Source organism: Triticum aestivum, chromosome 3D (genome assembly GCF_018294505.1).
Source record: "Triticum aestivum cultivar Chinese Spring chromosome 3D, IWGSC CS RefSeq v2.1, whole genome shotgun sequence".
Lineage (NCBI taxonomy): Eukaryota > Viridiplantae > Streptophyta > Magnoliopsida > Poales > Poaceae > Triticum > Triticum aestivum.
This window is the reverse complement of record NC_057802.1, coordinates 298,232,977-298,237,350: the sequence shown is the minus strand read 5'-3', so window position 1 is coordinate 298,237,350 and position 4,374 is coordinate 298,232,977. Positions and strand designations below refer to the sequence as shown.

Sequence of the window (4,374 nt, the reverse complement as noted above, 5' to 3'; positions counted from 1 at the left end):
GTAGAAACCAAGAGCATGGAACATGCCTGCAATTCAGCCTTGGCTGCAGTCTATAATTGTAGCCAAGGACTTTGTTCATTTGATGTTCTCTCTTATGATGTTCACATCAAATGTACGCTTTAAGAGTAAGCCACACTTCCTTTTCTTGCTTTTTCAATTTTGCGAGTCTAACCTCTGTTCTTGCCTTACCAGTTTCATTTTTCTTTTATTCAGTTGTTCTACTGCCTGTGCTTTGCTGGGCACTTGATCATGTTGCTAGATTCCTGAGGCGTAATTTTGCACGCTCCTCTTTCTACAGGCAAGTCGCTGATTTCTACAATAAATTGCACCTTTGTATCAACGCTTGCAATTACTGATTTTTTTTAATCTCTATCTTTAGGAGGTACATGGAGGAGCCTTGTTTGTGGGTGGAGACAAACAACACTACGATCAGCCTCCTTTGTTCAAATGCTGAAATTACCCTTGGCTTTCTTATGATCGTATCACTTTTCTCGTATGTGCATTCACTTCTTGCTGAACTATTTAAAGAAGATTTTGAATCTAAACTCACAGCAGCGCCATGCTTGCTTTCTCATGCAGGTGGAAACGCAACATAATTCAGACATTCATGTACTTTCATGTTAGTTTCCCTGCCCTAAACAAGCATTTTTCTCGTTTTTTACTTTTGTTTCGTTTCTGCTTTCACGAGTTTGAGAACACGAGGACACTATAGGTTGAATATTTGCATTTTGTTGGCTGCATTACCACCATATGCATCTACTGAAACACTAGTTCATGCAGTGCATTCACAACTGTATTGCCTAACTAACTTTTCTGTACACATCTATTTTGTACAGCTGTTGAAGTTGATGTACCATGCTCCTGTAACATCGGGTTATCACCAGAGTGTGTGGGCGAGAATTGGCCGGGCTGTAAACCCTCACATTCTTCGGTACACGCCATTTCTCAACACGCCAATTTCAGCAGTACAAAGATGGTGGCTGAGATAGAAGGCATGGATGGTGCCACGCCTATGTGTCCCTTGATCCCCTCTACATATAGAGAGTATCTGCTACAGTGGGCTTCCCTCGTCATCGTTCCGTTAAGAACATACACGTCACTTGCACATCGTTCTGTTGTTTTCATACCCTCATTTCACGTCTTACTGAGCTTTTTTTTCCGGGGATTACTGAGCTACTCAACGGATGGCACAGCATAAATTTTTCTATGCAAGCAGTAGGTTTTGAGCGGTCTGTCCATATCTAATATCTTGACTGATACAGTTGCAGTGATGGCGAAGAATTCTTGAGGATACTTTGTTACTAGTATATAAACAACGAACGGTCCCTCGCTACTAGCTGGCATTTGCCAATATAAAATCGTTGAAGACGATTTGTTAGGGTGATGGCTGATCCACACCCTATCGGAGCCCATCACCGAGCCTAGGCATCAGAGCACACGGCCGGACCTTGACTTGAACAAGCCGTCTGACGACAATGACAATGTAGGCGGTGTTGGCTACAAATCGTGGATGGCCGATGAACGCGCTCATGCATGAACACACGCCACCAGCACAGGGTATGCGGTGCGACAAGTTCGGGACAACTTTCTGCCCTGCTTGAAGCATCCCAGTTCGAAGATGAGAGGAGGGGGTTGCCCTCGCCGCCGAGTGCGATGCAACAATACGACATGACTCTCAGCAATAAGGGATTCGCTCTCTATCTTTGACGTAAACCAGTGTCATCGTTGGTGATGGTCAGTCTTCGAGGGAAAAATTTCAGTCCAAATTTATTGATTTGACACATAGCCGACAAGCACAACAAATGAGCAACAGCCATCCGAGACCTACAACGTGGGAGGTGTCTCTATTTTTAAGCCTGGGACCTCGTTGTTCATGTCAAGCCTCTTTTTTCACGCTGAATGACCCGACACACGCACCAAGATGGACTTGGCCTCACCTGACTTGCGGATATTCAAAAACACGCCAGTCGTGCGCAAATACAAATTTTAGATTTGTGATGTACTCCCTCTGTAAAGAAATATAAGATTCTTTAGTATTTCTTTACAGAGTTAGTACTAATTAACAAGACATAGTAGATATATGTACGGCAATAAATAATTGACTCGCACAATGGTACCCGCCATGCACCGCATCCCGGACAAGACATATCTATGTACACGGCATCCCACTTCGTCCGTCCAGAACATGCCTGCCATATCAGGCATGCCCCACCGTCGGGTGGTATCCACCACATGCTTGCCTGGTGCCGACAAGCTAGTCCGGCGGTTAAGTTTCTATGACGGCTCTTTTCTCGTGAAAATGGACAAAACTGACCCTTTTTGAAAGTTCAACACAAAATGGCCTCATTCTAAAAATATTTCACAAAGTGGCCCTTTTGCATGACGCCCGGGCCTAGGGCGTCATGCTAGATAGCATGACCCCCCGGGCTAGGGCGTCATGCTATTTGGCATGACACCCTAGCCCGGGGCGTCATGCTATGAGGCCTTAGTCCCGGGCGTCACGCTCTTTAGCATGGCGCCCCAGCCACAGGCGTCATGCAAAAGAGGGCCATTTTGTGAAATATTTTCAGATTGAGGCCATTTTGTCTTGAACTTTCAGAAAAGGGTCAGTTTTGTTCATTTTCACTCTTTTCTCCTTAATGGCATCACACGATTGAAGCCATCAACATCTAATCATCCACTATCGTCTATCAAGCAAGCATAATCAAAATGGGAAAGGTAGTTAAGAAAAGGCCACTGCTGGGCGTCGGCGCGTCGGCTGGATTTTTCGGCCGGTCTGCCCGTAGCCGTTTGATCTGCACTTACAACCGTCAGATTTGTCCCCATAGAAAAAACAAATATCAGATCTGTCCCTGTCCTCATCATTAACCTCTGCACGGGAAAAACGAGAGGAAAAGAAGTGCCGCCCCTGCACGTGCCGACCGCCTCGCCTCCTCGTCTTCCCTCACCGCCGGTCGCCGCCCACACTTTCTCGCAGGCTCCACGCATGTAGCCGCGTCCACCCGCTGTGGCAGCTCCGGTGGTGACGGTAGCAGCTCGCCGGCGAGCTCCATGATTGCAGCACCCTGATGCGCCGTCGCCACCCCCTCGCCGTCGAAACTCGCTGCCCGGGGTTGCGTCAACAACGACCAAGATTCAACGCCGTTCATGGATGTAGCAGAAAAACCCGCCAGTCGTAGCAAAAAAGAACGTCGCCACCGCCGTCGTGGGTCGCGACTCCGCCATGATGGATGTAGCAAAATCCCTCACCGATAGTAGCAAAATCATAAGACAGTTGCAGCAAAATAATCTTGCCCGCCATAATGGATGCAGCAAAATCACATGTCGGTTCCAGCTCTTGATTTTGCCGGTTGTAGCAAAACCAGAAGCTAGTTCCAGCTCAGTGCTTCCTACCGAAACAACTCGCTTGTTTGCAAACCACCTCATGGTCGTTGCTTTCGCTAGTCGTCATGGTAGCAAAAAAGCTCAGCGGTAGAAGCTTTTTCCTTGTTCGTTGCAACAAATGAGGATGGCCGCCGTTGCCGTCGCAGACAACAAACCAAATGATGTAGCACAACCAATTGCTAGTTCCAGCTATGGATTTGCTGGTTGCAGCAAAATACGACAAATGTTGCAACTTTGCTCTATGGGGCTGTAAGAAAAAGTGCCGGCATGGTCTTCTTTTCCAGCACCAGTGACCACAGTTAGTAGCAAAAATGCACCGCCGGTTGTAGCTCCGGCACTCTCCGAGCCCTGTACGGAGAGGTGGAGAAGCTCGCCGCAGCATGTTTGCTGGAGTCCCAGCACCTCGTCGCTCACCGTAGTATGGGCAGTAGGATGGTCCTACCACGGGGAAGGAGGTGGAGGAAGAAAGGCAGAAGACGATGTGTGATAGGCTGTGCTAGAAAAGAATCCTTAGGGAGAAAGACGCGTGAAGAGATAAGGTCAGAAAAAAGTGGATCGCGGGTGGGCCAGCTGCCCACGTGGTTGCCTATGGTTGAGTGCGCATGCGAACGAATCGGTGCGACCGGCCGAAGCTTCGGTCGGCGCACCTTACACAAACGTTTCCCTTAAGAAAATGACTGGGCGAGTCAGTCTATACAAAACCTAGAAGTCATTTTCCCCATGATCTATTTTCTTTGAATTCGTGGCGAACACCCTCTTTCGCCCTCTCGCATGACTATGGCTCAACCATCCAACCTTTCGGTATCGATAGAGGCCTAACCACCCTTGCTAGCCAGACGCGTCTTGGTCGGCCGTGCCGAGTTCCACATACCCGCATGACAGTGTCCCGGCTATGGGTTACCAGCCAAAGAAGGACATGTGAAGCAATCATCGCTGTCCGGGGTTGGTGAAGACACCGGGCAGATACAAACGCGTTCCCAAGAAGTCGGC

The 4,374-nt window shown here is 48.3% G+C and overlaps 1 pseudogene across 1 annotated transcript in view; it reads left to right on the top strand.

The window, feature by feature from the left end:
* The window catches only part of LOC123078523 (uncharacterized), a 4,348-nt pseudogene extending 3,116 nt beyond the window's left edge, over window positions 1-1,232 (top strand). The window contains exons 5-9 of the transcript XR_006437499.1: window positions 5-125; window positions 214-298; window positions 380-493; window positions 580-619; window positions 837-1,232. The product of XR_006437499.1 is annotated as an uncharacterized protein (transcript). The remainder of the gene's footprint in view (window positions 1-4; window positions 126-213; window positions 299-379; window positions 494-579; window positions 620-836) is intronic.
* The last annotated feature ends 3,142 nt before the right edge of the window (window positions 1,233-4,374 follow it).